Genomic DNA, 9029 nt, shown 5'->3' with positions numbered 1-9029 from the left:
CGTCTAGCAAGATGCAGTACGAGTGTAGTATCGAAAGGGAACGTACTCGGTTACTATCGTAACCTCGGTTCCCTGAGATATGGAACGAGTACTGCGTTGCTAGCCGTGCTATGTAGCTGCACGACTCAGTCGTCGCTTCAGTCTAAGTAACCTGAGAATCCTGTGGCGATCGCCTGCTTATATAGCCAGATGCCCCGCCCATTCTGGCGGGCTTTGGCAGGCTTTGGCGGGCTTCGTCGCCATAGGCACGTGCAGCTCCACTGCCGAGCCATTGGTTCCTTTTTAATACACTGCATGAACCAATGGCCGTGCAGTTTCACTGCGTGATTGAAAAAAGGCTTCAGTTCAGGAGAAAAAAAGGCTTTTTCCAATAGCGTCTTAAGACAAAATGCAGTACTCACTCCATATCTCAGGGAACTGAGGTTACGTTAGTAACCGAGTACATTTACCTCAACAATAATTTAGGTTAATGTCACCCAAAAATTAAAAATATGTACATTGTTTTTTTTTTAGGGTCAGCAAATGATGAACCATCAACCGTCAAAAACGCCAAGAATTGGCTTAAATAACCTCGGCAGGTGACGTCATTTGATTACGTGCGCCTGAGAGTTATAAATAGACGTGAAACAGACACATCTTCAGGTTTCTTTGTCTTCAGAGACCGCATTGTCTGTGTGTGTGTGTGTGTGTGTGTGTGTGTGTGTGTCATGCTGCTGAAAGCAGTATCATTCAAAAGAAAGCACGTTGAAAGTGAAAGTTTAAACAACTTTCTATTCTTGTCGAGTGAATCTGTAAGAGATGCGTGCCTCGCTCTTCATGGCCGATCTCTGAAGAGAACTCGCATGAGTATTGTTTTGTGTTTTGGGAGAAAGCACGCTGCTCTCGCGTTCGAGGGTGGCAGATGTGAGCACTGCGGTTCACTTCCTATCCGTGTGCTTCGCATTAGGCTCATTTTCTCTCACGAGGAAAGAGCCACTGCGCGCACATTAAGATCGTGCTTTGATCTGGCTGGGCTTAAGAAACGGGTGTTCCCCTCTCTCTCATGTTCTCACCACTCGTGCCCACCTCCAAAGCGTGCCTGGGCAGTTCTTCGGATCGGGCAGAGGACTCTGCAGCTCTTGCTTCTGTTGAGGTGGATATTGAGACTGCATCCTTCGAGCGCTCCTTATATTATAAGCATTATAAGCATATGAGTTACTCGAGGTGGTGACTTGTGCAGTGACCAGATTAAAGCTGTCGGTAAAAAAAAAAATCAAACGTTCCAAACTAGATGACAGGTTTCTGTCAGGTGGTCAGAGGGAGGGGCCACAGCGATGGTCTCTCCCCTTCTTTGGTGATCTCCATGATGAGATATCTGGTTCATTGAGTAAGCCATGTTCATACCATGCCTTTGTGCCCTCTGTGTCGACTATTTCTTCGACTATCATGGATTCAAAAGCACGGGGATACATTATGATGCCCTAGGCAGAAGAGACACTAGCGGGCTATCTCTCCCTAGAGGAGCATCAACGCTCTTAAAAAAAAGCGCCAACGCTCCCTACCAAGCCATGTAGAGCAACATCTACTCTTGGGGGAAAAGTGTTTCACGCAGTGAGTCAGACTGGTGCTGCCCTGCACATTATGACGGTTCTGCATGCATATCGGGCGGATCTTCTTGAAGATCTGAGTGTCGGGAGGAGGCTTTCAACAAGTTTCTCCCCAACTGTGCTCAAGTGTCGGGGCTGTCGGCTACCCAGTCCCAACTCAGTCCAGCTCCTATGAGGAAAGAGGCTCAATGAGAGAGAGTGTGGCGAGTCATGCGCCTCCTCATATAGCCTGGGGAGCAGCTTGTAGCACTCAACAGCCAGAGATGAAGCCGGACCTAAGAACTGTCATTACGACCAAAGAGAGGTCCTGAGGCTGTGCCCAGGACAAAGGGTGTGTCTCCTCGGTGAGGGCCAAGGAAAATTCCAACGGAAGAGTAGGGGCTCCTTCCTGGCATCCTTAGGGTAATGCTGTACAACCTCTGCCACCACCAGTGTTTCGGGGAGCAGCGGTCTCTAGTGAAATGTTACATGTTCGGTTGTGCCTGCCGTGTTTCAGGACACCAAACATTTAACATTCCCCCAGCAAAACCAAGTGTCACAATTAGTGTCCCTTTCAGAGAAATTGGCAGTGTGGAAGCTACTGCCAAATAATATCTTCTTGGGTCGTAAGAACTGTAGAAAGGGCTACAGGATACGGTTTGTGTATCGTCCTCCACGGTTCAAAGGCGTGGTCTCCACTACCGTGAAACCGGAACAAGCATATTTGTTGACACAGGAATTGCAAATTCTGCTGGACAAGGAGGTCATAGAACATCTTCCCTTCCCAGACAGAGAGTCGGGCTGCTATAGCCAATATTTTCTGGATCCCAGAAATGACGGAGGGTTGTGTCCAATTTTAGATCTTTGCGGACTTAACTGCTTTCTAATGCTGACAATCAATTATTGTTATTTCAGATTTAATCAGGGGATTGGTTGGCAAAAATTGACGGATGCTTTCATCTAGAAATTTTGCCACAACACAGGGAGTTCCTGGGGTTCACTTTCGGGGCCAAAGCTTACCAGTATCGGGTTCTTCCGTATGGCCTAACCTTGTCACCCAAGGCTATACTCATAAACAGATACACTGCATGAACCAATGGCCGTGCAGTTTCACTGCGTGATTGAAAAAAGGCTTCAGTTCAGGAGAAAAAAAGGCTTTTTCCAATAGCGTCTTAAGACAAAATGCAGTACTCACTCCATATCTCAGGGAACTGAGGTTACGTTAGTAACCGAGTACATTTACCTCAACAATAATTTAGGTTAATGTCACCCAAAAATTAAAAATATGTACATTGTTTTTTTTTTAGGGTCAGCAAATGATGAACCATCAACCGTCAAAAACGCCAAGAATTGGCTTAAATAACCTCGGCAGGTGACGTCATTTGATTACGTGCACCTGAGGGTTATAAATAGACGTGAAACAGACACATCTTCAGGTTTCTTTGTCTTCAGAGACCGCATTGTCTGTGTGTGTGTGTGTGTGTGTGTGTGTGTGTGTGTCATGCTGCTGAAAGCAGTATCATTCAAAAGAAAGCACGTTGAAAGTGAAAGTTTAAACAACTTTCTATTCTTGTCGAGTGAATCTGTAAGAGATGCGTGCCTCGCTCTTCATGGCCGATCTCTGAAGAGAACTCGCATGAGTATTGTTTGGAGTGTTTGGGAAAAAAGCATGTTGCTCTCACGTTCCAGGGCGGCAGATGTGAGCACCGCGGTTCACTTCCTATCCACGTGCTTTGCATTAGGCTCGTTTTCTCTCACATGGAACGAGCCGCTGCGCGCTCATTAAGATCGCGCTTTGATCTGGCTGATGATTAAGAAGCGGGTGTTCCCCTCTCTCTCGTGTTCTCGCCAGATCGTAAGGTTCTCACACCCGCCTCCGAAGCGTGCCCAGGCACTTCTTCGGATCGGGCAGAGAACACGGCAGCTGTTGACTATTTCTTTGACTATCGTGGGTTCAAAAGCACAGGGATACATTATGATGCCCTAGGCGAAAGAGATGCTAGCGGGTTATCTCTCCCCTAGAGGGGTCTTCTTTGGTGATCTCCATGATGAGATATCGTGTTCATTGAGTAAGCCATGTTCATCCCATGTCTTTGTGCCCTCTATGTCGACTAATTCTTCGACTATCTTGGATTCAAAAGCACGGGGATACATTATGATGCCCTAGGCGAAAGAGACGCTAGCGGGCTATCTCTCCCGTAGAGGAGCATCATTGCTCTTAAAAAAAAAAAAAGGGCCAACGCTCCCTACCAAGCCATGTGGAACAACATCTACACTTGGAGGGAAAGCGTTTCATGCAGTGGGTCAGACTGTTGCTGCCCTGCAAACCATGGGGGTTCTGCAGGCATATCAGGCTGATCTTCTTAAAGATCTGAGCGCTGGGAGGAGGCTTCCAACCAGTTTCTCCCTCACTGTGCTCAAGTGTCAGGGCTGTCAGCCATTCAGTCCCGATCCGGTCCAGGTCCTCTGAGGCAAGAGGCTCAAAGAGAGAGTGTGGCGAGTCGTGCGCCCCTCGTAAAGACTGGGGAGAAGCTCTTAGCACTTAACAGCCAGAGATGAAGCCGGACCTAAGAACGGTTATAACGACCAAAGAGAGGTCCTGAGGCTGTGTCCAGGACAAAGGGTGTGTCCCCTCGGAGAGGGCCACGGAAAATTCCAACAGAAGAGTAGGGGCTTCTTCCTGGCACCCTTAGGGGATCGCTGTACAACCTCAGCCACCACCGGTGTTTCGGGGAGCAGCAGTCTCCAGTGAAATGTTACATGTTCGGTTGTGCCTGCCATGTTTCAGGACACCAAACATTTAACATTCCCCCCAGAAAAACGAAGTGTCACAATTAGTGTCCCTTTCAGAGAAGTTGGCAGTGTGGAAGCTACTGCCAAATAATCTCTTCTTGGGTCGTAAGGACTGTAGAAAGGGCTACAGGATACGGTTTGTGTATTGTCCTCCGTGTTTCAACAGCGTGGTCTCCACTACCGTGAAACCGAAACAAGCATATTTGATGACACAGGAACTGCAAATTCTGCTGGACAAGGAGGTCGTAGAACATCTTCCCTCCCCAGACAGAGAGTCAGGCTGCTACAGCCAATATTTTCTGGTTCCCAGAAATGCCGGGGGGTTGCGTCCAATTTTAGATCCTCGTGGACTGAACCGCTTTCTAAATGCTGGCAATCAATGATTGTTCTTTCAGATCTAATCAGGGGATTGGTTGGTGAGAATTTATGCATACTTTCATCTAGAAATTTTGCCACAATGCAGGGAGTTCCTGGGGTTCACTTTCGTGGGCAAAGCTTACCAGTATTGTGTGCTTCCACCCGGCCAAGCCTTGTCACCCCGCACATAAACAAAATAAATGGATGCAGCATTTGCATCAGCGATTAGCTGATTTAGCCCAGTCAAAAGAGCTTGCGCTTCAACATTGGGACACATGTTGTCACATGTTGTCCTTGCTCATCTAAAGTCTCTAGGGTTGAGACTCAATGCCAAGGAAAGCGTTTTCTTTTTTGCCCAGGGGACAATGCATTTAGGGGTTGTACGGGATTCGATCGCAATGCGGGCACAGCTGTATCCTACATATGTCAAATCCATTCTAAACACCCTGAAGGATTTCAGGCTAGGCCAGAAAGTTAATGTACATTACTTTCGGAAAGTTCTGGGTCTTATGGTGACTGCATCTATGGGAAACCTTTGGGCATCCTGCACATGAGACCATTGCGGTTGTGGCTCAGAGCCAGGGGATTTCATCTAAGGGCCAATCCCCAGAGGTATATAAGGGTTATGTGCTAAGGGCTTCATACACACTCTATGTGGTTCAGACCCCGGTTTCTGACTTTGGGTCCCACTCTAGTCACGTGTTGTCGTCACGAGATGCTAACGACAGACGCTTCCCTTATGAGCTGGGGAGCGGTATTAAATGACCGTCCAGCCCAAGGGATCTGGAGAGGTCATCTTCTCGACTGGCACATCAATTGCCTTGGAATGATGGCTGTATTTCGGGCCATGAAATACATCCTCCAGCAGGGGTGCGGGAGGGCAAGGCTGTGGTAGTCACTTACATAAGCCGCCAGGGCAGACTACATTTGCGCCGCCTGATCAGGCTAGCGCAGCAGGTTCCTTCTTTGGACACGGAACATCATGGAAATTTACATTCTGGGCCATATGAATGTGGGAGCAGATTCTCTGTCCAGAGAAGCTGGGAAACACAGGGAATAGAAACTCCACCCCAAGGAAGTCAGACAAATTTTCAAAGTGGAGGTGGACCCCTTTGCTTCACAGGAAACAGTACAATGTCCCCTCTACTTCTCTCTGACATTCTCCAGCTCCCATAGATCTGGATGCTATGGCCCATATGTGGCCCAGACTGCGTCTTTACACATTTCCTCCGATCGCTCTGCTCCCGGGAGTCCTGGCCTAGATCCGTCAACATGGGTCTCGCTTCTTACTGATAGCGCCCCGATGGCTGACCAGAGTATGGTTCTCAGATCTAATATCCCTCCTTGACGGCTCGCCGTGGGCGATTCCGGTTGGGAGAGATCTTGTATCTCAGGCACAAGGGACAGTTTTTTCATCCCCGGCCTAAGCTCTGGAACCTTCATCTCTGGCCCCTGAGGAGGACCAACGAGAGATGCTGGGCTTCCAGCCAATGTAGTATAGACTATTCTGAGTGCTAGGTCTCCCTCCACTAGAAGAAGTTATGCCCTCAGATGGTGCTTTTTCGAAAGTTGGTGTATGACACACCACGCAGACCCAGTTCACTGCCGGGTTGTTTCAATGCTGGAGTTCCTGCAAGAAAAATTGTCCTCAGACACATGTCCTGCTACTTTCAGAGTCTATGTGGCCGCCGGTTCGGCCTGCCACACTCTAATTGACAGGGTTTCTGTGGGAAATCACCCTCTAGTCGCCCGTTTCATCTGTGGCCATGCAGACCCAGTTCACTGCCAGGTTGTTTCAGTGCTGGAGTTCCTGCAAGAAAAACTGTCCTCGAGTACATGTCCTGGTACTTTCAGAGTCTATGTGGCCGCCAGTTTGGCCTACCACATAGATATAGATTGATGGAGTTTGATGGGGTTTCTGTGGGAAAGCACCTTCTAGTCGCCCGCTTCATTCGTGGAGCTCAGCGGTTGAGGCCGCCCACCAGAGAGACAGTCCCTTCGTGGGACTTAGCCTTAGTGCTCAAATGATCTGTTGGGACTCCTTTTTGAACCACTAGAGTTGGCGCCTGTCAGGTTACTGACTCTGAAGATATTTTTTTTTCTCATGGCTATTACTTCTCTGAGGAGAATTGGGGATTTGCAGGCTCTGTCAGTCTCGTCATCCTGCTTAGACTTTGCCCCTGGGCTGGTCAAAGCTATTTTGCATCCTCACCCTATTATCTTTCAAAGTTCCATTCTTGACCGTGCATCCGATCGTTGTTAAAGCCTTTTGCCCTCCGCCGTTCATGACACTGGAGCAGGAAGGACTTCACTTATTGTGTCCAGGACATGCTCTTCAGATTTACATCCACCGCACTAGCCAGTGGCATAAGTCTGAGCAGCTTTTCATATGCTATGCCATTGGGTGAGAGATGCTATTGCCCTAGCCTACGAGGCACACGGTCAAGCTTCACCTCTAGGAGTTAGGGCCCATTCAACCAGGTGGGTTGCATCCTATACTAAGGCTCTAGCTAGAGTTGTCCCCTTGCAGCAAGCGTGAGGTGCGGCAGGCTGGTCCTCTCTGCACACATTTGTCAGCTTCGATAGTTTGGATGTCCATGCTACTCCGGGCTTCCATGTCCTTGAGTCAACATCCCAGAGTCATGTCTGAGACCTCTTCAATGTTTGTACACACAGACTACACAACCTTGGGGGGTCCAGACACTTCCAGTGCGGCGGCGTTGGTATTCTCATTCCAATTAGCGTTATTGAAATGCAGCATCGAGAGTAGCTTTTGATAGGTAATGTCTCAGGTTACTTGACTGTAACCCTGTTCCCTGAAAAAGTGGGAACGAGATGCTGCGCCTCAATGCCGCACTGTAGGCATGCCTGGACATCTCTTCAGACAAAGGTGTAACCTGAAGATGTGTCTGTTTCACGTCTATTTATAACCCTCAGGTGCACGTAATCAAATGACGTCACCTGCCAAGGTTATTTAAGCCAATTCTTGGCGTGTTTGACACACATGCTTCACAACCAGTCGAACAAAGAATGTTCTCATTAGCGTTATTGAAACGCAACATCTCGTTCCCGCTTTTTCAGGGAACAGGGTTACAGTCAAGTAACCCGAGACAGACTTGAACATATGGCACCTTATGTTGTTATTGTGAGGGACGTGCTTATTTACATGTGTGTGTGGTGTTGAGGGTTGTATATTGGCAAGTCTGTGTTATCCAGACCAGTATGAGCTCTGCCAAGCACAAGGTAATAAAATATTTAAGTTAGGTTTCAATGGGTGTGCCTTTATTTCCGTCTGTCAGTATGCCTTTTGGGATGCATGTGTCTGCAAAAATGTGCGTATGACCCTGTTGCTCCTCAGCGATGCTGGTAGCCACAGTGACAGACCGGATTATGTCAGAGAGAGGGTTTCATTCATATTCATGAACTCGGTCACTATTTTCCTTCTGAGAATGGTCATCTGGTAAAAAGGGCCTTAGTTAAAAACTAACTGCAGATGTAATTACATGCAGCTATTTTATAATGTGTGCCCAATGTAAAAACATGTACGCACACAATAAGTTAATTTTATCAAATTATTTATTTAAATGTCAGTGCATAGTAGTTTAAGACACTTCATATAAAGTGGGTCCGCTTAAGCTATATAATTAATACATAATTATGATTAACCACTCGTAAACTGCACATATAGCTTTTGGGAATGCCTAGTGTGTTTGCGTAATTTAGCCTGAGGGTGGTGCTCTAATGTTGATTGGCAGGCTCCAAGTACACACACGTTATCTTAAAATTACTTTAATGTTACATTTAATGTGTTTGAATGTTTATTTAGAATGCTGAGAGTTGAGGAGAAAATCAGGAGAAGAAAAGAAAGCCATGTCTATTTTTAAAATAAACACAACAGAAAGACTTACAGGCTATACACATGAGCATGTTTAAACTAAAAGATTTATACTCCAACTAATTAGGTACACTGCTCCACACATCCCCCTGCACCTGTTAAAGATGAACAGATGTGTTCACAATGTGATTTATTTGTTGCTGAACTGATGCAGACTGATATACACACGTTGTTGATGTGGATGGATTGTTCCATAAGGTTTATGTAAGGTAATGTAAAAACAAGTGGGGCAAACTGATTTTTGTCCCTATTAATCTAAATTAGGGCGTACTGCATTTCCATTTTTCACCAGATTTACATTGGAAAAGTGTATATTTTTAAATCAACATTTGTTCACTTTGCCCACCATCAAGGATTTATTATTTCCAAAGAGCTTGGTGCAATGCATTGTGGGACTGCACGCTCTACAATGGACATTG

This window comes from Sinocyclocheilus rhinocerous, unplaced genomic scaffold, assembly GCF_001515625.1.
Source record: "Sinocyclocheilus rhinocerous isolate Xijiao unplaced genomic scaffold, SAMN03320098_v1.1 scaffold138, whole genome shotgun sequence".
Classification (NCBI taxonomy): Eukaryota; Metazoa; Chordata; class Actinopteri; order Cypriniformes; family Cyprinidae; genus Sinocyclocheilus; species Sinocyclocheilus rhinocerous.
Note: the sequence above shows the minus strand (reverse complement) of the source record.